The sequence below is a fragment of the Petromyzon marinus genome, chromosome 56, assembly GCF_048934315.1.
Source record: "Petromyzon marinus isolate PM22_M1 ecotype Great Lakes invasive population chromosome 56, UKy_Petmar_22M1.pri1.0, whole genome shotgun sequence".
Taxonomy (NCBI): Eukaryota; Metazoa; Chordata; class Hyperoartia; order Petromyzontiformes; family Petromyzontidae; genus Petromyzon; species Petromyzon marinus.
In genome coordinates, this window is record NC_133722.1 from 8722346 (window position 1) to 8746240 (window position 23895).

At 50.9% G+C, this 23895-nt stretch overlaps 1 protein-coding gene and 1 long non-coding RNA gene across 3 annotated transcripts in view; one reads left to right on the forward strand and one right to left on the reverse strand.

The window, feature by feature from the left end:
- The window catches only part of LOC116954654 (uncharacterized), a 45110-nt gene extending 43428 nt beyond the window's left edge, over positions 1 to 1682 (reverse strand). For both annotated transcript variants that reach the window (XM_076052534.1, XM_076052535.1), the window contains exon 1: positions 540 to 1682. The gene's annotated coding sequence lies outside the window, so the exon portion shown is untranslated. The remainder of the gene's footprint in view (positions 1 to 539) is intronic.
- Positions 1 to 23895, forward strand: part of LOC116954653 (uncharacterized) — a 106803-nt gene that overhangs the window by 29395 nt on the left and 53513 nt on the right. Inside the window, exon 2 of the long non-coding RNA XR_012929690.1 lies at positions 8021 to 8088. This is a non-coding gene — a long non-coding RNA (uncharacterized LOC116954653). The remainder of the gene's footprint in view (positions 1 to 8020; positions 8089 to 23895) is intronic.

Here is a 23895-nt window from a genome sequence, read left to right on the forward strand (position 1 = left end):
AGTGGTAGTGAATAGTGAGTGGTAGTGAGGAGTGGTAGTGAGGAGTGAGTGGTAGTGAGGAGTGGTAGTGAGGAGTGACTGGTAGTGAGGAGTGGTAGTGAGGAGTGACTGGTAGTGAGGAGTGACTGGTAGTGAGGAGTGACTGGTAGTGAGGAGTGACTGGTAGTGAGGAATGGTAGTGAGGAGTGAGTGGTAGTGAGGAGTGGTAGTGAGGAGTGAGTGGTAGTGAGGAGTGGTAGTGAGGAGTGGTAGTGAGGAGTGGTAGTGAGGAGTGACTGGTAGTGAGGAGTGGTAGTGAGGAGTGGTAGTGAGGAGTGACTGGTAGTGAGGAGTGGTAGTGAGGAGTGACTGGTAGTGAGGAGTGGTAGTGAGGAGTGAGTGGTAGTGAGGAGTGGTAGTGAGGAGTGAGTGGTAGTGAGGAGTGACTGGTAGTGAGTGGTAGTGAGGAGTGGTAGTGAGGAGTGGTAGTGAGGAGTGACTGGTAGTGAGGAGTGGTAGTGAGGAGTGGTAGTGAGGAGTGGTAGTGAGGAGTGACTCACCCTTACTGGTCCCTGGGCGTCTGGTCTCACGAGGTGGAGTTAATCCGAGCGGTTTGAGCAACATGTCCGAGTGAGAGACGGGAGAGACGGGGAGAGAGAGACGGGGAGAGAGAGACGGGGAGAGACGGGGAGAGAGACGGGGAGAGAGAGAGAGACGGGGAGAGAGACAGGGGGAAAGTGAGACGAGAGAGACTGGTGGAGAGAGGGGGAGAGACGGGGGAGAGGAGAGAGATGGGGAGAGACGGGGAGAGAGACAGGGAGAAAGTGAGATGAGAGAGACGGGTTGGGAGAGGGGGAGAGACGGGGAGGAGAGAGATGGGGAGAGACGGGGAGAGAGACAGGGAGAAAGTGAGATGAGAGAGACGGGTAGAGAGTGGGGGAGATACGGGGGAGAGGAGAGAGACGGGGATAGAGAGACGGGAGAGACGGGTGGAGAGAGGTGGGAGAGCTAGGGGAGAGCGAGGGGAGAGAGAGAGGGAGACGGGGGAGAGAGAGAGAGGGGAGAGAGGGGGAGAGACGGGAGAGACGGGTTGAGAGAGGGGAGAGCGAGGGGAGAGAGAGAAACTTGAGAGTGAGCTGGGGCAGTGAAACGGAGAGGGTGAGACGAGAGAGAGAGAGAAAGAAAGGCGAAAGTGAGCGGTGGGACAACACAAAACCAGGAATTGGGTGCACGTCAGGCGAGGAGGATTCAAAATGTCCACGTAGGGGAGAGAGTCGGGTTAGAGACAGCAGAGAGAGAGAGAGTCGGGTTAGAGACAGCAGAGAGAGATAGAGAGAGTCGGGTTAGAGACAGCAAGAGGGAGAGAGGAAGAGACACGGAGAGAAACGTGAAAATGGGAGCAGAGAGGAGAGCGAGAGACGAGGAACACGGAGCAACGTGGATGGAGAGAAACCGCGTGTCTCCCTTCTCGCGTCAGAGCGGAGTGCCGAGTCTGCTGCCTGATGCCCTCTCCACGTCTCCCTCTCTCTCTCTCTCTCCACGTCTCCCTCTCTCTCTCCACGTCTCCCTCTCTCTCTCCACGTCTCCCTCTCTCTCTCAACGTCTCCCTCTCTCCCTCTCTCTCCACGTCTCCCTCTCTCTCTCCACGTCTCCCCCTGTCTCTCTCCACGTCTCTCTCTCTCCACGTCTCCCCCCCCTCTCTCTCTCTCTCTCCACGTCTCCCTCTCTCTCTCTCTCCACGTCTCTCTCTCTCCACGTCTCCCCCCCTCTCTCTCTCTCCACGTCTCCCCGTCTCTCTCCACGTCTCCCCCTGTCTCTCTCCACATCTCCCCCTCTCTCTCCACGTCTCCCTGTCTCTCTCCACATCTCCCCCTCTCTCTCTCCACGTCTTCCTCTCTCTCTCCACGTCTCCCTCTCTCTCTCAACGTCTCCCTCTCTCTCTATCTCTCCACGTCTCCCTCTCTCTCTCCACGTCTCCCCCTGTCTCTCTCCACGTCTCTCTCTCTCTCCACGTCTCCCCCCCCTCTCTCTCTCTCTCCACGTCTCCCTGTCTCTCTCCACGTCTCCCTCTCTCTCTCCACGTCTCCCTGCCATTCTCCACGTCTCCCTGTCTCTCTCCACATCTCCCCATCTCTCTCCACGTCTCCCTCTCTCTCTCCACGTCTTTCTCTCTCTCTCTCTCTCTCCACGTCTCCCTCTCTCTCTCTCCACGTCTCCCTCTCTCCACTGTTCTCTCTCTCCACGTCTCCCTCTCTCTCCACGTCTCCATCTCTCTATCTCCACGTCTCCCTGTCTCTCCACGTCTCCCCCTATCTCTCTCCACGTCTCCCTGCCATTCTCCACCTCTCCCTGTCTCTCCACGTCTCCCTGTCTCTCTCCACCTCTCCCTGTCTCTCTCTCCACGTCTCGCTGTCTCTCTCCACGTCTCCCTCTCTCCACTGTTCCCTATCTCCACGTCTCCCTGTCTCTCTCTCTCTCCGCGTATTCTCAGTGAGAGTGTCTCCTCTCTCTCCCGCTCTCTCTCCAGGTATTCCTTTATAGCCGTGCCAGACCAGGCCATCTCCCAGCCGCGACGCGATGCCTATTTATATTACTGTTAATATTATTAATTTGATCTATCTGTATCCGCCACTCGGGTTGAAGTCAAACAATTTGGAAATAAATAGTGGTGCTATCGATGATGATGATGGATGATGATGGATGAAGATGGCTGTGATGGTGGTAGTGGTAATAGGGATGGCGGTGATGGCGGTGCTATAAATAATGATGGTGATGATGGCTGTGATGGTGGTGATGATGGTTGTCGTGGTGATGGGAGCGGTAGTGATCGTGATGGTAATGATGGCGGTGGAGATGGGAGCGATAGTAATGATGGTGGTGGTAATGATGATGGGTATGGTGATGATGATTCCTTAGTAATGTTGATGGTGACGATGGTGGTGGTGGTGGTGATGATGGTTGTGGTGGTGATGGGAGTAGTGGTGGTGGTAATGATGGTGGTGATGGGAGTGGTGGTGGTGATGATGGCGGTGATGGTGATGATGAAGATGGCAGTAAATGAGGATTGGTGGTGGTGATTATAATGATAGTCATGATGATGATGGTGGTGGTCGTGATGATGTCTTTGTAATTATAATGGTGATGGTGGTGATAATGATGGTGATGATATCGTTTGGTGATGTTTAAACAAACCTATATAACCTCCGATTAGCACGAATAGCTACCTACGGTGCGAAAGAAGTTCAACCCACCTTAAGGAACCAGTACATTCCGTACACACGCCACAGTGTGTGTGTGTGCGTCTGTGTGTGTGTGTGTCTGTGTGTGTGTGTGTCTGTGTGTGTGTGTCTGTGTGTGTGTGTCTGTGTGTGTGTCTGTGTGTGTGTGTCTGTGTGTGTGTCTGTGTGTGTGTCTGTGTGTGTGTCTGTGTGTGTGTGTCTGTCTGTCTGTGTGTGTGTCTGTATGTGTCTGTGTCTGTGTGTGTGTCTGTGTGTGTCTGTGTGTGTGTCTGTGTGTGTGTCTGTGTGTGTGTGTCTGTGTGTGTGTCTGTGTGTGTGTGTCTGTGTGCTTATGACTGGCTCCAGTTTAACAGCAGAGGTCTCACTCCGAATCAGTCGAGCGGCAATATCTTTTCATCGCTTGCGTAACGCTGTGTGGAAGCTACCTGGTCTGTCGCTCCGCACTAAGCTTCAGGTCTTCTCGGCCACGGTCATTCCCTCCCTTCTCTACGCTTGCGAAACGTGGACCCCCCTAAAGGAACATCTTCGCCGGTTAGAAACATTTAGGCTGGCCTGCCTACGATCCATCCTGGGTTTAACCAGACTGGATTGTGTGAGGAGCTCACAAATCCTTGAAAGATCTGGGCAAGGTCCCATCGGTGAGTTCCTCCGGCGGGCAAGGCTGCGATGGCTGGGTCATGTAGCCCGCATGCCCAGCCACCGCATGCCGAAACAGCTTTTGTTCGGCCGGATTGAGGGGGCAAAGCGGGCGCGACACGGGCTAGAGAAGAGATGGAGTGATGTGGTACAGGAGGACGTGGAGCTGAGTGGACTTGCCGATGACTGGTACCAGCGGTGTCAAGATCGGCCTCTGTGGAGGAGGCTCGTGAAGGATGCTACTGGGCAGTTGGAGGTAGTCGCCCTCCAACAACAACGGAGGGCGGAGGAGCGACGCTCACAACAACGAGCGGAGCGCCGGGTGGCTAAAGCACAGCAGGTTGGCACAGTAGGGGGCACAGGTGGTGCATCAGCCAGTCATCTCAGTCAGTCGACCCGTGGCACCTGGGTCTGCCCCGTGACCTCCTGCCAGCGGGCGTTCGATACTTCACGTGGCCTCAGGGTGCACATAGCCTGGCACAAGCGTCGTGGTGACGTCACCGCCACTTAGTGGCGAACGGCGGTTGTTGTTGTTGTTGGTGTGTGTCTGTGTGTGTGTCTGTGTGTGTCTGTGTGTGTGTCTGTGTGTGTGTTGCTGTGTGTCTGTGTGTGTTTGTGTGTGTGTCTGTGTGTGTCTGTGTGTGTCTGTGTGTGTGTGTGTGTCTGTGTGTGTGTCTGTGTGTGTCTGTGTGTGTCTGTGTGTCTGTGTGTGTGTCTGTGTGTGTCTGTGTGTGTGTCTGTGTGTGTGTCTGTGTGTGTGTCTGTGTGTCTGTGTGTGTCTGTGTGTGTCTGTGTCTGTGTGTGTGTCTGTGTGTGTGTGTCTGTGTGTGTGTCTGTGTGTGTGTGTGTCTGTCTGTGTGTGTGGTTGTGGTTGTGGTGCGGTAGTGTAGCGTTTAGTGCTACGCTGTGCTATGAACCTGGCGACCCGGGTTCGATTCCCGCTCACGGCCAACACCGGTGACGATTATCTGAACCGGTTCTGGGCCTGCCCTAGGTCGACTCAGCCTCAAACGAGTACCTGATGCGGTGTGTAGTAAACATCGCCACTGGGGGAGACAAAGGCGGCCGGGCGTGGCGCTGGCCACCAACCCACTCGTGCGTGCCGTTCCGGCCTTCATAGGTGCTACTCACTAACCGCCCTTACCCCTACAGTCTGTTAAGGCTACACGGGGGGGGAGGGATCTTTGTTTTGTGGGGAGCGGTCGTGCAGTGGTTAGCGCACTTATTGTGTTTGTTTCAGAGCCACGTTGGGGTCAGTCAAGAGGGGAGGTGGGGGGGCACAGGTTGTGTAGACCACTTGGATTAGATCACTTAGTCTACGCAACAATATACACTTTGGTCTACACATCAGTGGCATGAGACCCCTCATCGAATCGCTGTCTTCATGATCTGACGCAGGCGGAGTCAATGGAAGTTGGATGGGTGTGTTCATTTCCGTTGCCAGAGACATCGGCACGGGTAATGCATTACTATACTGCGATACAACACACAGGTTCAACCTGAGTTTGATTCCAGCTGCTGCTGATGTTGCTGTGAGCATCTGTGGTGGAACACTTGGGTCTTATAGCTCACTGCTGCGTTATAGTAGTCCATTAAGTCACTCACCCACTCACTCAGTCAGCCATTCACTCACCCGCTCATCCACCCACTTACCCACCCACCCACTCTCCCTCCCACTCACTCACCCACCCACTCACTCATCCATCCACTCACTCACCCACTTACTCACCCACTCACTCAATGACCCACTCACTCACTCACTAATTTCACTCACTCACCCACTCACTTACTCACCCATCCACTCACTCTCCCACTCACTCACCGACTTACTCACCCACTCACTCACCCACTCACCCACTCACTCACCCACTCACCCACTCACTTACTCACCCACACACTCACCCAGTCACTCACTGACTCAGTAACTCATTCATTCACCCACTCACCCACTCACTTACTCACCCACACACTCACCCACTCACCCACTCATTCAACCGATTGGCCTACACCAGAGCCTTCTTTTTTTAGTTTCAAAGACAACGTGTATATCATCAGAGCATGTTTGTTCACATGTTTTGCCACCAAGCACTGCGTGCTTAACGCAGTACTGGACGACGCCTTCCAAAAAGGTGTCCACTCGGTGCTTGAACATATTAAACATCTTAAACACCCCCCGTCCCATTGCCAGAAAGAGTCAAAACAGATTCTTCTTTTTGATACTGGCAACACATAGAGAAAGGTCCCGTAGATTTTTAATTTGCGATTGCATAGCCCTTGTACTGATCGCCCTTTGCTAGACGTTCTCTGCGCGAGAGCACTGCGTGAGACAACACAACACGACAAAGATCCCCCGTGTAGCCTTAACAGAATGTTGGGGCAAGTTCTGTTAGCGAGTAGCAGCACCCTATGAAGGCCGGCACGTCACACGAGGGGGTGGGCAGCCAGCAAACCACGGCCGGCCGCCTTTGTCTTCCCAGTTTCGTGAGAGACGAAGCCGTAAATGAGGCTGTGGCTCTGGAGAAGGCCAATCACCTTCAAGGACAACGCGTACATTGCCAGTATTACTATTAAAGCACACTTGTTCACGCAGACCTCATGTCATGTAGTAACGGAGGCGAGTTTAACGCGTAGGCTTTCGCGACCAATATCATCCATAATAAAGGTTTGTTGGGGTTAGATCGCGTAAATATATAAATGTGTCGTTCAAACCCGCCACCACCCGACACAGCCAACTAGTAAGGTGTTGTCACGTAAACAGAACGTGGCCAATTCGTCATTAGTACAGCACACCGGTGTGTTGGAGAGCCAAGCCACAACATTTACAATCTGAGTACGACGTGACATCTTAACAACTCCGAAATTTTTACCAGAAAGGGTAAAGCCTATTCTTATATATACACAGGGAATCTACTTACGAACATTCGACTTACGAACTTTCAGAGATACGAACACACCTGTACCGATTGTCCAGTTTCCTGTTTGGACCGAGAGGCGCAAGTTCAATCGCCTTGCAATAGATGGCGGTGGTGGCATCTACATCTATAGAACATGAAGAACCAGTGACATCTACATCTATATAACGTGAAGAACCAGTGGCATTTACATCTGCAGAACGTGAAGATTCAGTGGCATTTACATCTGCAGAGCGTGAAGAATCAGTGGCATCTACATCTACAGAACGTGAAGAACCAGTGACATCTACAGAACGTGAAGAACCAGTGGCATCTACAGAACGTGAAGAACCCGTGACATCTACATCTACAGAACGTGAAGAACCAGTGGCATTTACAGAAAGTGAAGAACCAGTGGCATCTACTTCTGCAGAACGTGAAGAACAGTGACATCTACAGAACGTGAAGAACCAGTGGCATTTACATCTGCAAAACGTGAAGAATCAGTGTCATCTACATCTGCAGAACGTGAAGAACCAGTGGCATCTACATCTGCAGAACGTGAAGAACCAGTGGCATCTACATCTGCAGAAGGTGAAGAACCAGTGGCATCTACATCTGCAGAACGTGAAGAACCAGTGACATCTACATCTGCAGAAGGTGAAGAACCAGTGGCATCTACATCTGGAGAACGTTAAGAACCAGTGGTATCTACATCTGTATAACGTGAAAAACTAGTGGCATCTGCGTCTATAGTAGACTATAACACTTTTAAAGACATTCCCCGTGTTTAGTGTACACGCCGGTACAACGTGTTTGGAATCGACAGGAGTGAAGTTGGACTTGCTAACAAATCGACTTACGAACATACCTCTGAAACCTAACTCGTTCGTAAGTAGAGGCGACCCCGTATCAATTTTCATCATCTTAATACTGACAACAAAGGGGATCCGGAGATGGTGTCGATCGTTGCTGGCTGCTGTGACCGTATCGTGGTGTCTGTGCTCACGTGACGTACAATCTGTTTAGACGCGTGGTAGAGCGCCTTGGAATGAAGTGTCTGCGATTTGAATGTACATCGATGAGATATAAGACGGGGAAGCGTGATGGCAACAATAATGCTAATCATGATGATTATTCATAATAAAGGTTTTTTCGCGAAAGCCTACGTATTAAAATGATGATTATTGTTGAAATTAAGGCCCCTGAAGGTGGTTCAACGAAAGGCTCTGAAACGGAAGATGATATCAAGTGTCACGTGATCTTGTCTTCCAGGTTCTCTGCGGAGGAGCGTGTACCCCTAAGGTCAATCCGAAGCGGAGACCCGCTTCGCGAGAACGACGGTAAGTTCACAAGTAACCGAGATGCCATATGGCATGGCAATTGCAGTTTCGTTCATACCAAGTCTATACGCGTAGTGTCTAAGGTATTGTATAGTTGGTGTTGTGTTTTGGGTAAATGATCTGGTTCTCGGTGGTCTACAATTTATAAAAACAACAACTCAACACGTTAGCCAATAACGAACACTGCGTGTGTGCCTTGAAAATAAATAAAAACAAAAACCTAATACGTGACGTTTCAGGCAACGGCCCTTCTTAAGATCGTGAAGAAGGCCCATTGCCCAAAACGTCACCGTTGTAAAGGCGCTTTGTTTCTTCTCACACAGCTTAAAGGCCGTGATCTGAACGTGGCTCTTTCACTCCAGCGCTGTCCTACCAGACAGTCTCGTCCCTTCACCTGATGAAGGCCGCTTGTGTTGTGGCCGAAACGTCGTGAGAATATTATTGTGTTATTTTATTTTATAAATTTATTATTTTATTCTCATTCTACGTGACTTTACCGAAAGAACCAAAGAAGATGATTCCTTGCAGTCACGAAAGCTTTAAATCGAAATTTAACGTCACCGTTGTTAAGGCCACAGTGTTATTGACGAATGCGTTGACGTTGTTCCGCCGAACGGAGGCTCCATTAGTACCCTGGCGTGGCAGCTTGTTGCCGGAGGCTCCCTAAGTAGCCTGGCTTGGCAGCTTGTTCCCAGAGGCTTCCTTAGTAGCCTGGCTTGGCAGCTTGTTGCCGGAAGCTCCCTAAGTAGCCTGGCTTAGCAGCTTGTTCCCGGAGGCTCCCTCAGTAGCCTGGCTTGGCAGCTTATTCCCAGAGGCTCCCTTAGTAGCCTGGCTTGGCAGCTTGTTCCCGGAGGCTCCCTTAGTAGCCTGGCTTAGCAGCTTGTTCCCAGAGGCTCCCTTAGTACCCTGGCTTGGCAGCTTGTTCCCGGAGGCTCCCTTAGTAGCCTGGCGTGGCAGCTTGTTCCCAGAAGCTCCCTTAGTACCCTGGCTTGGCAGCTTGTTCCCGGAGGCTCCCTTAGTAGCCTGGCGTGGCAGCTTGTTCCCAGAGGCTCCCTTAGTACCCTGGCTTGGCAGCTTGTTCCCGGAGGCTCCCTTAGTAGCCTGGCTTGGCAGCTTGTTCCCGGAGGCTCCCTTAGTAGCCTGGCTTGGCAGCTTGTTCCCAGAGGCTCCCTTAGTACCCTGGCTTGGCAGCTTGTTCCCAGAGGCTCCCTTAGTAGCCTGGCTTGGCAGCTTGTTCCCAGAGGCTCCCTTAGTAGCCTGGCGTGGCAGCTTGTTCCCGGAGGCTCCCTTAGTAGCCTGGCTTGGCAGCTTGTTCCCGGAGGCTCCCTTAGTAGCCTGGCTTGGCAGCTTGTTCCCAGAGGCTCCCTTAGTACCCTGGCTTGGCAGCTTGTTCCCAGAGGCTCCCTTAGTAGCCTGGCTTGGCAGCTTGTTCCCAGAGGCTCCCTTAGTAGCCTGGCGTGGCAGCTTGTTGCCGGAGGCTCCCTTAGTACCCTGGCTTGGCAGCTTGTTGCCGGAGGCTCCCTTAGTAGCCTGGCTTGGCAGCTTGTTCAATGCCGGGCCACGTGGTTACCGGCATTGCGCACGGCACTCGCCCTACACGAGGCTTGAACCCCATCCGGAAACTCTTACTGGGGGTGAGGGGCGCACGTGGCTCTCCGGGGGGGTTAGAGGGGAGGGCGGGGGGGGGGGACAAGGGGGAGGGTGGAGGGGGTTCTGGGATGGGAGGAAGCAGTGCAGGGGGGGGGGGTGACCGTGGAATGGGGGGGAGGGGGTCACTCCGAGCGGGGGGGGGGGGGCGAGGGGGGGGGTCACTGGAGAGGGGTCATGGGAGGGAGGGGGGAGGGAGGCAGCCCCGTGGGGGTTGGGGTCACTGTGAAGGGGGACGAGGGGGTGGGGATGGAGGAAATGGGGGGAGGGAGAGGGGGGCGGGGTCACTGGGAGGGGGTGGACACAACCACCGGTCACGTGGCTCGCGGTTGTTGGGAGTCACGTGACGGTCAAAGTCAACGTGACCCCTGCGATCTACGAGGGGCATCTCTCGTTTGACTTGCTGTGGTTCGGTGGAGATTCCACGTTCCTATGCCGGGGACTCCGGTTATCGTCATGCGAGGTTAATCTCAACCCGACGCTCGGTGCGATCGCAACATAAGACAAAGGTCCCCCGTATAGCCCACGGCAACCCTTGGGGCAAGTGCATTTTAGCGAGTAGCACGCACGAAGGCCGCCTTTGTCTCCCCGGCGTCGATGTTCGACGCAACGCACTCGTTTAAGGCCGAGTAGACCTACGGGAGGCCCATGGACGGGGTCCAGATCATCGTCACCGATGCTTAGTGGCTGTGGGCCGGAATCGAACTGCAGGCATGCGAGGAGCGGTGGTGCAGCGATTAGCGCTGCGCTGCGCTACGAACCCGGCCACCCCGAACGTCTCGGACTCCAGGTCGTCACGCAGCTCCATCCGGGGCTTGCCCATTTCAAAGACAAAGATCCCCCGTGTAGCCTGGACCGACTGTTGGGGCAAGTGCTGTCAGCGAGTTAAACGTACAAACTCCACACCACACACTCACTCACGCAGACAAAGATCCCCCGTGTAGCCTGAGCCGACTGTTGGGGCAAGTGCTGTCAGCGAGCAGCACCTATGAAGGCCGTCACGGCACACGAGGGGGTGGGTGGCCAGCACCACGCCCGGCCGCCTTTGTCTCCCTAGTGGCGACGTTTACTACACACCGCACCAGGTACTCATTTGAGGCCGAGTCGACCTACACACGGTCACACACGTCAGTGCTGTTGGCCTCATGCAAGGCAGTGTGGGTTCGATTCCCCGACGCGGGCACCTGTGTGTGTGTGTGTACACCTGTGTGTGTGTGTGTAGACACCTGTGTGTGTGTGTGTACACCTGTGTGTGGACACCTGTGTGTGTGTATATACACCTGTGTGTGTGTGTGGGCACCTGTGTGTGTGGACACCTGTGTGTGTGTGGACACCTGTGTATGGGCACCTGTGTGTGTGTGGACACCTGTGTGTGGGCACCTGTGTGTGTGTAGACACCTGTGTGTGTGTGTGTACATCTGTGTGTGGACACCTGTGTGTGTGTATATGCACCTGTGTGTGTGTACATCTGTGTGTGGACACCTGTGTGTGTGTATATACACCTGTGTGTGTAGACACCTGTGTGTGTGTACACCTGTGTGTGTGTGTGTGTATATATGCACCTGTGTATGTGTGGACACCTGTGTGTGTGTGACACCTGTGTGTGTGTATATACACCTGTGTGTGTAGACACCTGTGTGTGTGTACACCTGTGTGTGTGTGGACACCTGTGTGTGTGTGTGTGACACCTGTGTGTGTGTGGGCACCTGTGTGTGTGGTCACCTGTGTGTGTGTGTGTGACACCTGTGTGTGTGACACCTGTGTGTGTGTGTGGACACCTGTGTGTGTGTGTGGACACCTGTGTGTGTGACACCTGTGTGTGTGGCCACCTTTGTGTGTGTGTGACACCTGTGTGTGGACACCTGTGTGTGTGTGGGCACCTGTGTGTGTGTGTGGACACCTGTGTGTGTGACACCTGTGTGTGTGTGGACACCTGTGTGTGTGTGTGGACACCTGTGTGTGTGTGTGTGTGATACCTGTGTGTGGACACCTGTGTGTGTGTGTGTGGGCCACCTGTGTGTGTGTGGCCACCTGTGTGTGTGTGTGGACACCTGTGTGTGTGACACCTGTGTGTGTGGACACCTGTGTGTGTGTGTGGACACCTGTGTGTGTGGGCACCTGTGTGTGTGTGTAGACACCTGTGTGTGTGTGTAGACACCTGTGTGTGTGTGTACATCTCTGTGTGTACATCTGTGTGTGGACATCTGTGTGTGTGTGGACACCTGTGTGTGTGGACACCTGTGTGTGTGTGTGTGTGGACACCTGTGTGTGTGTGGACACCTGTGTGTGTGTGTGTAGACACCTGTGTGTGTGTGTGGTCACCTGTGTGTGTGTGTATGGACACCTGTGTGTGTGGACACCTGTGTGTGTGTGTGGACACCTGTGTGTGTGTGTGGACACCTGTGTGTGTGTGTGGACACCTGTGTGTGTGTGTGTGGACACTTGTGCGTCTGTGGTTGGGAGCGGTGGCGTAGTAGTTAGCGCTATGTGCTACGAACTCGACCACCCGAGTTCGATTCCCGCTCATGGCCAACAACAACAACAACAGGTGACGATTATCTGAACCGGTCCTGGGCCTCCCCCCCCGCCCCTAGGCAGTGTCGGATTAAGCTAAGTGCCGGGCCTGTAGCATATGATGTTATAAAGGGGCCCTAAATAAAAAAAACGCAAATATTACAACACAATGCTTAACTTGCATAGTAAAATAATTGTATTTTTCATTTGCTATACGGCCAGATAATACGACAAATCGCTAACCTTAAACACCCAGTCGTTCATAAAAGTTGAAGGCGGTATAGTACTATAGTAATAGAGTAAGTCACTAATACCGGAATTGATAGCTTTGGAAGCATTTAGCGCGGGGCTCTTGAAAGTGCGGGGCCCGTAGCTACTACACATGTAGTACACATATGTAGTAGCTACTACATATGTAGTAGTAGCTACTATATAACTACATAAGTAGTAGTAGCTACTACTACATGTGTAGTAGCTACTACACGTGTAGTAGCTACGAGGCCAGCATATATATGTAGTAGCTATGTCTATTAGCTACATATGTAGTATCTAATACACATGTAGTACATATATAGTAGCTACTACTACATATGTAGTAGTAGCTACTATATGTAGTAGTAGCTACTACACATGTAGTAGCTACTACACATGTAGTAGTAGCTACTACACATGTAGTAGCTACTACACATGTAGTAGTAGCTACTATATAACTATGTAGTAGTAGCTACTATATAACTACATAAGTAGTAGCAGCTACTACTACATGTGTAGTAGCTACTACATGTGTAGTAGCTACTACTACATGTGTAGTAGCTACTACATGTGTAGTAGCTACTACTACATGTGTAGTAGCTACTACTACATGTGTAGTAGCTACTACTACATGTGTAGTAGCTACGAGCCCCGCATATACATGTAGTAGCTATGTCTATTAGCTACATATGTAGTATCTAATACACATGTAGCTACTTTTGCCACTACGATAATCCGGCACTGCACCCCTAGGTCGACACAGCGATGTTTTCCTTTTAAACCGGCTACACGGTTGTTGTTGTTGTTGTTTTGTTTGAGACGCAGTATCGAGAAAAGACGTGAGGGGTGGGTGGGGTGGGGGGCGTCGCTGTGGCTGAGAAGATCCTGGGGGGGTGGGGGGGGAGAGTTGTTGAGATTCGTGGGGGAGTGACAGGGCCCAGCTAGCCTCCACGCAGCAGCAGCAGCTGGTAAGCAGCGTGGTCACGCATCCGACGGTAAGATAATGCCGCCCGACTGGTTTCGGAGGCAGGCCCTCCGCTGCTGACAAATCGGCGCTGGCCATCAGCAAACATGGCCCAGGGTACGTCAACTTTCTCCGCTCTCTCCACAACTTACCCTGTCGCTCGTGGGGAGTTATGGGGGGGGGGGGGGGGTGGGGGTATTGGATGATAGGAAATGCCCAGGCACAGGTGGGTTAGAGCGCGTGCATAGGAATGAGTCGCTAAACCCAAGCTAACGTAAAGAGCGCGTGGCCAATTCGTGACTAGTACAGCGCCACCGGTTGTGTGTTTGGAGTAAATTACAACCGGCATCATCAGGCGGCAGCCAGACTTGTGGAGAAGTCCTCCTGTTTCATTCCCTGAATAGAGGGGCTAGATGTGGTGACATCACTTGTGAGCCCTTCACGCGAAGGAGGGTTGGGGGGGGGTAATGAATATAAATTACAAGATTGTAAATGTTGAGGATTTGCTTTCCAACACAAAACCGGCGTTGCTGGACTAGTGACGAATTGGCCACGTTCTGTTTACGTGACAAACCTTTACTAGTTGGCCGTGTCGGGTGGTGGCGGGTTTAACGACACATTTATATTGACGCGATCTAACCACCCGCCAAAAAAACTATACTATGTATGATATTGGTGGCCAACGCCTGCCACGTGTTAAATAGGAGCTTAGTGTTTTGGTGAAGCGGTAGAGTCTTCTTAGCGGCACTCTCCAGGCTCAGCAGCAGAACCTCCAACTCCTTCTCGGAGTGAGCAGCAATCACCAGATCAGCAGCATACAAATAATATCATGGTTGGCCAAATAGGTAGCAATGCCTTGGACCTCACCCGGGCATCTAAACTAAAGCGGTCGACTCAGCCTCAAGCGAGCACCCGGTGCGGTGTGTAGTAAACATCGTCACTGGTGGAGACAAAGGCGGCCGGGCCTTCGTAGGTGCTGCTCCAAGCTCGCAGCACTTGCCCCAACAGCCTGTTGAGGCTATACGGGTGGGGGGGATCTTTACTTTGACAGCCACTCTGAGACCGCGATCCCTCGTTGGCCTGGGGCACAAGTTTGCTTTTTTAAGATTTCAACTCGACTCGAATGAACTTTCAGGTTTGTTAAACAAAAAAAAAATTCGCTCCCTTAAAAGCTTTTCTCACCGCGAGCAAAAGCGGAGCCTCCCGGATCTCATGCACTCTCCCTCCACCCCACTCACCATTCACTCACCACCGACTCTCCCTTCACCCCACTCACCATTCACTCACCACCCACTCTCCCTTCAACCCACTCACCATTCACTCACCACCCACTCTCCCTCCACCCCACTCACCATTCACTCACCACCCACTCTCCCTCCACCCCACTCACCATTCACTCACCACCCACTCTCCCTCCACCCCACTCACCATTCACTCACCACCCACTCTCCCTCCACCCCACTCACCATTCACTCACCACCCACTCTCCCTCCACCCCACTCACCATTCACTCACCACCCACTCTCCCTCCACCCCATTCACCATTCACTCACCACCCACTCTCACTTCACCCCACTCACGATTCACTCACCACCCACTCTCCCTCCACCCCACTCACCATTCACTCACCACCCACTCTCACTTCACCCCACTCACGATTCACTCACCACCCACTCTCCCTCCACCCCACTCACCATTCACTCACCACCCACTCTCCCTCCACGCCACTCACCATTCACTCACCACCCACTCTCCCTCCACCCCACTCACCATTCACTCACCACCCACTCTCCCTCCACCCCACTCACCATTCACTCACCACCCACTCTCCCTCCACTCCACTCACCATTCACTCACCACCCACTCTCCCTCCACCCCACTCACCATTCACTCACCACCCACTCTCCCTTCACCCCACTCACCATTCACTCACCACCCACTCTCCCTCTCTCTTCGTGCGTTTGCTGCCATGAAGAATCCTGGCACATTGCCCGAAACGTCGCATGTAACGTGTATATTTATCTATATTTCCTTTCAAAGCCATCAGCACGCGCACGCTCGGCGTTCTTATTGACGCGACACGTGTTTTATTTTTCGATTTAAAGCTTCCGTGACTGCAAGGATTCATCTTCTTTTGGTTCTTTCGGTAAAGTCACCACCACGTAGAATGAGAATAAAATAATAAAATAAAACAATAAAATATCTCACGACGTTTGGGCCACAACACAAGTAGCCGTGTTGCGGCCGAAACGTCGTGAGAATTTTATTTGTTTTATTTTATTATTTTATTCTCATTCTACGTGGTGGTGACTTTACCGAAAGAACCAAAGAAGACGACACGTCTTGTTGTTGTTGTTGCTGCTGTTGTTGCCACGTCTTGTTGTTCGATTGTGCTTTCGCACGATCGAACAACGGCGAAATAGCAGCAGCCTCGCCAATGTGACGTTCACGGTATCGAACATTTCACGCTGTGGGGGGGTGCGCTCCGATGTCACGTGACATCGCTCTAAGGCAATTAAAATAAAACGCGCAACGTAAATGGGAGAATATTTTGGATTAAATATTTTTTTAACGTAAATAGTTGTTGTTGTTGTTCTTGTTCTTTGACACTTGTTGTTGAAAACAAATATTTTGGTGGTTGTCAAGGAGGGGGGGGGGGCTCCCCCACCCAAAACTCGTAGCTTTGGCCACCAGGGGTGGAGAATGCAGGAGGGGGGGGCAAAGCACCCCCCCGCCCCCACTCCTTACGCTACTGCGTTATTGTCTACGCTGTCTAAGTATCAGCTGGGGGGGGGGGGGGGACAAAGGCGGACGCGACGTCATTCTAGCCCCCCCATCGCACCGCCCTACCCCACCTCGCCCCCCCCTTTTCCCCCCTCCCCCAACTCGCCACCCCCCCCCCCTCCCCGCCCCCTATGACCAGGAGCTCCGCGGCCGGGAGCTCCGCCCCTGGTCACGCCCTCCTTCTCGATCCTTCGCGGAGGCTCCGGGTCCACATCACGTGTCCCGCTCGCCCCCTTCTGGGGGCCCCGGGGCCCCCTCCGTCCGGTCACGTGCTCTCGCGGGTTCACCCAGACTGTCGTGTCCTGACTCGACCTCCGTGACATATCGGGAATCTGGCCCCGAGTGAGCCCCTTGTGTATAAGTACACCCACTATGGCCCTAGCACGGCTCACACTGCTAGGAGCCTCCTGGTTACTACACCACCAGCCCACAGGGGATTATTGTGTCCGTCCGTCCGTCGTGAATCCAAACATGGGAGGGGTGGGGCTGGGTGGAGAGGGGAGGGTGGGGAGGGGAGGGGCTGGGTTGGGAGGGAGGGGGAAGGGAGGGTGGGGAGGGGCTGGGTGGGTAGGGTGGGGAGGGGCTGGGTGGGAAGGGTGAGGCTGGGTGGGGGGTGGGGCTGGGTGGGGAGGGAGGGGCTGGGTGGGGATGGGAGGGTGGGGAGGGGCTGGGTGGGGAGGGTGGGGAGGGGCTGGGTGGGAAGGGTGAGGCTGGGTGGGGGGTTGGGCTGGGTATGGAGGGGCTGGTCACCCCGTGGTGCCCTTATACAACTCAACGTTTAACCTACTCACGTCGGCTTGTGCCCGCCCTCACAGTCGGGCATATTGTGCTGAACACACCACGTGGTGGTGCCGCCGTTGACCCTGGCCATTGACCGAGCAACCCAACGTTCCTACCAGCTCCTCCCTCCGCAGGAGAACGTGTTTTTGTGTCGTTACAATAAAATAACGTTGGCTATGCTAATTTAGTAACGTGACTTACATGGTTACAGAGTAATCCCCACACACCTAGACTGGGCCATAACTACGGGACATCTGTGAAAAAGAGCTTCATAGCTCATCGGATTTCTCGAGAATAAACAAATATTCAGTTTAAAAAAAATATTCTGAATCTGATAACGTATCAGTTTTTTTTAGATGTATCTCTCATTCCTAAGAGTTTTAGCTCGCTCATTAGAGTTATCGTTCCACGCTAAATTATATCATACCTAATACTAAATAGTCATTAACATGAAACACTAATCAAGTCACAACATAATACATATTCATTTTTGGGTTAAATCGCGTAAATAAATATCAATGTGTCGTTCAACCCGCCACCACCCGACACAGCCAACTAGTAAGGGTTGCCACGTCAACAGAACGTGGCCAATTCGTCACTAGTACAGCACACCCGTGTGTTGGAGAGCCAAGCCACAACATTTACAATTATAGTGTAGTGTGTAGTAGTGTAGTGTATAGTGTAGTGTATAGTGTAGTGCATAGTAGTGTATATTAGTGTAGTGTATAGTGTAGTGTAGTGTGTAGTGTATAGTAGTGTAGTGTATAGTAGTGTAGTGTACAGTAGTGTAGTGTATAGTAGTGTATAGTGTATAGTAGTGTAGTGTATAGTGTAGTGTACAGTAGTGTACTGTATAGTAGTGTAGTGTATTTGGTAGTGTATAGTATAGTAGTCTAGTATATAGTAGTGTAGTGTATTGTGTAGTGTATAGTGTAGTGTATAGTAGTGTAGTGTATAGTAGTGTACTGTATAGTAGTGTAGAGTATAGGGTAGTGTATCGTAGTGTAGTGTATAGTAGTTTAGTGTATAGTAGTGTAGTGTATAGTGTATCGTATAGTGTATAGTAGTGTAGTGTATAGTGTATCGTAGTGTTGTGTATAGTACACGAGCACGGCACACCGGTGTGTTTGAGAGTCAGTTCGTCACCGCTTCAGCAGGCACCGGTTGTGTATTGGAGTGGAAACCCACCACAGCATTTACACTTTGAGTGCCGTGGCGTTTCGCCGGTAATTGCATCCAGCATCATCGGGAGTCTTTTGTTGTTTACTTTCACGCGGGGATAACCACATATTTGTGTCAAGCTCCTGACGTTGGCGGCTGTAATCTCCTGCGAAACGTCGTTCGTACGAAAGTTGCCAACAAAATACATGACCCCATTGAGATTTTCACCTCCACCTCCTCCTCCACCTTCTCCTCTACCACCTCCTCCTCTGGTGGTTTTGCTGCTGAACCCAAAATCGCTTCCCCCACAGTGCCGTGACTGACACCTTTGAGGTTCAAGTTTATTTCGATTTGTTCCACTGATGATCGTCACGATGGCGGCTCCCGTTTCGCCAGCCAGTCGCCCGGATGTTTTACGCCGGAGCTGCGTGGGAACTGTGCGAGCACAGCAGTAGCAGCCACATGAACGTGAACATTGCAGAGAGCCAGTTCAGAAGAGGTGAGGGTCTGGACAGGTGAGGGTCTGGACAGGTGAGAGGCTGAACCAGGTGAGAGTCTGGACAGGTGAGAGCCTGAATCAGGTGAGCGTCTGGACAGGTGAGAGTCTGGACAGGTGAGAGTCTGGACAGGTGAGAGTCTGGACAGGTGAGAGGCTGAACCAGGTGAGAGTCTGGACAGGTGAGAGCCTGAATCAGGTGAGCGTCTGGACAGGTGAGAGTCTGGACAGGTGAGAGTCTGGACAGGTGAGAGTCTGGACAGGTGAGAGACTGGACAGGTGAGAGTCTGGACAGGTGAGGGCCTGAACCAGGTGAGAGTCTGAATCAGGTGAGAGCCTGAATCAGGTGAGAGTCTGGACAGGTGAGAGTCTGGACAGAGGAGAGTCTGAACCAAGTGAGAGTCTGGACAGGTGAGAGTCTGGACAGGTGAGAGCCTGGACAGGTGAAAGTCTGGACAGGTGAGAGCCTGAATCAGGTGAGAGTCTGGACAGGTGAGAGTCTGGACAGGTGAGAGGCTGGACAGGGGAGAGTCTGGACAGGTGAGAGTCTGAACAGAGGAGAGTCTGGACAGGTGAGAGTCTGGACAGAGGAGAGTCTGGACAGGTGAGAATCTGGACAGGTGAGAGTCTGGACAGGTGAGAGCCTGAATCAGGTGAGAGTCTGGACAGGTGAGAGTCTGGACAGAGGTGAGCCTGAATCAGGTGAGAGTCTGGACAGGTGAGAGCCTGAATCAGGTGAGAGTCTGGACAGGTGAGAGTCTGAACCAGGTGAGAGTCTGGACAGGTGAGAGGCTGGACAGGTGAGAGCCTGAACCAGGTGAGAGACTGGACAGGTGAGAGCCTGAACCAGGTGAGAGACTGGACAGGTGAGAGTCTGGACAGGTGAGAGTCTGGACAGAGGAGAGTCTGGACAGGTGAAAGTCTGGACAGGTGAGAGTCTGCACAGGTGAGAGCCTGAACCAGGTGAGAGACTGGACAGGTGAGAGTCTGGACAGAGGAGAGTCTGAACAGGTGAGAATCTGGACAGGTGAGAATCTGGACAGGTGAGAGACTGGACAGGTGAGAGCCTGGACAGGTGAGAGACTAGACAGGTGAGAGTCTGGACAGGTGAGTGTCTGGACAGGTGAGAGTCTGGACAGGTGAGAGTCGCGACAGGTGAGAGTCTGCACAGGTGAGAGCCTGAACCAGGTGAGAGACTGGACAGGTGAGAGCCTGGACAGGTGAGAGACTGGACAGGTGAGAGCCTGAACCAAGTGAGAGTCTGGACAGGTGAGAGTCTGGACAGGTGAGTACCTAGACAGGTTAGAGACTGGACAGGTGAGAATCTGTACAGGTGAGAGTCTGGACAGGTGAGAATTTGGACAGGTGAAAGTCTGGACAGGGGAGAGTCTGGACAGGTGAGAATCTGGACAGGTGAGAGTCTGGACAGGTGAGAGCCTGGACAGGTGAGAGTCTGGACAGGTGAGAGTGTGGACAGGTGAGAATCTGGACAGGGGAGAGTCTGGATAGGTGAAAGTCTGGAGATATGAGTGTCTGGAGAGATGAGAGTCTGAAGTTTGAGTTTCTTTACATTTGTTAGAATGATGATTATGATGCACCAGTTTAGCTGGTCGCCTGCCTATTTCCAGCATTACAGAGTATTTATCTGTACTGCAGGAGGAATCCGATGAGCTATAAAGCTCTATTTTCACAGACGTCCAGTATGGGGGAGTGGGAACGTGTCGACAACACAACAACACACATACAAAAGACGATATGAGTGCACAGTTTAGGAAATGTAAACAAATCACTTAAACATATATACAAATAGAACTGCTGTAAATAAATGTTTATCTCTACCAGGTCAACGGGCCCACGTCAGGTATTAAGTCTTCATTTGAAGCCTTCGTGACTGCAGGAACCCATACCCTCTGGTTCTTTCGGTAATGTCACGTGGGTGGAACAAAAATAACAACAAAAGAAAACACGACGTTTCGGTCGTAGCACACAAGCGTCCGTCTTCAGGTGAGAAAATTATCTACTGTTGTGGCTTCATATATATGTAAAGTTTTGCAATAATATAAAGATCATTTTCTCACCTGAAGACGGACGCTTGTGTGTTGCGACCGAAACTTCGTGTTTTCGTTTGTTATTATTGTTTCTATCTACGTGACTTTACCGAAAAATGCCAGACCGTTTAGGTATTCACTTATTTTTTTTTTCAGAAGCGGCCTGGCCACAAACGATGGCTGAACAAATATTAACGAGCACGACAAAACAACAATAACAACAACAACAATCAGCCCAGAAATATCGTGGGAAATGTTTGTGTTGCCGATATCAAAGCACGCAAAACGAGAATAGTTTTTTTTTTATATATACCATTTTTGGCGATTGAACGCCAAATCAGGTCCCCCTTTACCTATGAAGCACGTCACTGCATTAACCACCCGACTCGTGGGGCACACGCAAACATGGCCCTGATAATAGATGGCCATTGTCTTCGAAACTGATTGCCCTACGCCAGAGACAAGCAGCCTTATATTTTGATTGAAAGCTTTCGTGTCTGCAGGGATTCATATTATTGGTTCTTTCGGTAAAGTCACCACGTAGAAGGGAAACAATAAAATAATAAAAATATAAAACAATAAAATTATCGCGACGTTTCGACTGCAACACAAGGAATCATCATCAGGTGTGAAAACCACAGCAAGAAAAATCAGAAAAAGTGTCTTTTTAAAATTTTCTTGCTGTGGTTTTAGAAAAATTTGAAAAACTCCACTTTTTCTGATTTTTCTTGCTGTGGTTTTCACACCTGATGATGGTTGCTTGTGTTGCAGTCGAAACGTCGTGAGAATTTTATTGTTTTATATTTTTATTATCTTATTGTTTCCCTTCCACGTGGTCACTTTACCGATAGAACCAAGAATAAGCAGCCTTATGTGTGGCCTAGCCTCACCACCAGTGTCAGACCAGAGAATATTGCCAAACATCGACCAGTACAATGACAATGCACCTATCAGACCATTTATAGCTGGGGGGGGGGGGAGGTTACAGCAGCTACAACATGGGACGTTCTGCCACTATCAAAGTATGATAAATAAGAATAGGTTTGACCTATTATGTGTTAAGATGTTCAAACACCAAACAGAAACCTCTTGCTGTGTTATAACAGATGGCATTGCCTTAGTTTTTTTGGATGCGTGTTCACCACAAGCACGTACGGCTAATGGACGCGTAATTCCTTGCGAAAGGTATCGATTTGGGCGTTTGGACGTCTTAACGCCTTCAGTTTCATTGCCAGAAAGAGGTTAAAACCCTTTATTTTAACTTTTTAAACAACATAAATATTAATATTGCAGAGGACGCGTAGAACGGCAGGGGGATATTGTACGGCTAACAATCTACGTCTTTAGAAGATCGGAATGGGGACACACGCGCATAAAAAAACGATAGACTATTTATATTTCACCAGGTAAGGCCCACTGAGCTAGGCAACTCGTTGTGAGAAGTGACCTGGCACACAAATGATAGCTCAACGAAGTGGGCTTATCATCATCATTATCACGTGGAAATGTATATCAGCGGTCACACACTCTACACACGCGCGGTGATGTTGATTCTAAACGTGAAGGGAAAAATCGGAGGACCCGGAGAAAAATCCACGCGACCACGGGGAGAGAGAGAGACACGCAAACTCCAAATATACAGCAGCAGGCGCCAGGGTCGTGATCAAACCCACGATCTCCTGTGTACCAGGCGAGGTAGTTAACATCTCCTAGCCACCGTGATGATGAGAGAGAGACACCGCAAACTCCAAATATACAGCAGGCGCCAGGGTCGTGATCAAACCCACGACCTCCTACATACCAGGCGACGTAGTTAACATCTCCTAGCCACCGTGATGATGAGAGAGAGAGACACGCAAACTCCAAATATACAGCAGGCGTCAGGGTCGTGATGAAACCCACGACCTCCTGTATACCAGGCGAGGTAGTTAACATCTCCTAGCCACCGTGATGATGAGAGAGAGACACGCAAACTCCAAATATACAGCAGGCATCTTCAGGGTCGTGATGAAACCCACGACCTCCTGTATATCAGGCGAGGTGGTTAACATCTCACCACTAGTGAAAATGTAACGTTCACAAGTTTTGGTTTGATTTGTCTCAGGCCGTAGGGTGGTGCAGGGTTTCATGACAGAAAGCCAACCGACAGAATCACTCAACACAAAAAAAAATCAAACACACGCACTCTGTATCAATAGACCTCCTTTGCCAGTACCAATTGGGTCGAGGCTCAAAAGAAAGCCGTCCCTTGGTGTGGACCAATCAGTTTCAAGGACGATGCATATATTATCATAGTATGTTTTTTGTTTGCATTTTGACTGCAGGTATTGTGGTTAATGCAGTAACATGAATCCTTGTAAAAAGGTTTCAGTTTTGTTGCCAGAAAAAAGGGGAAAAACCCTTTTATTACACGCACTCTGGTTACATAGTCTTCGCTAAGACGCTAATGATGTTTTAATGTCGTGCCATATACATATATATGCACATTAATTTATTTATACTTATGTTGTGGCGTGTGTAATTATACCCTTTAATGTTGTTGCATATATATTATAGTGGTGTGGCGTATTAACAGGATAATTATATGATTATGCAGTGACGTATATATGCTTATGTATGATTGTTTAATGTGTGTGTACTACGGTTAGTTTTAGATTGTGACATGTGTATATGTGTGGTGGTACACACATCTATACATTTCGATGCACGTTCAAAATGTTAATATATAAAATGCAAGGCTATCATTTATTATTTTATATACAATGTAATGGAGAATACATGCATTTTAATATATACGTAACATTTTACAAGTTACGTATAATTACGTTGTTTTTGATGCTACATATATAACAATCTATATATATACATATAATCATATACGTGCCGCAGCATACTAAGTTTACATTGCATGTATAAACACAAGTGTATTTAAGGCGCGTGTGTGTGTCTACGTGGTTTTTGTTGTTGTCGTGTAGCGGGTAGCTCTACGCTGCGCTACGAACCCGGGGACCCGAGTTCGATTCCCGCTCACGGCCAACACCCAGTGACGCTTATTTGAACCGGTCCTGGGCCTCCCCTAGGTCGACTCAGCTTCGAATGAGTACCTGGTGCGGTACGCAGTAAACATCGCCAATGGGGAGACAAAGGCGGTCGGGCGTGGT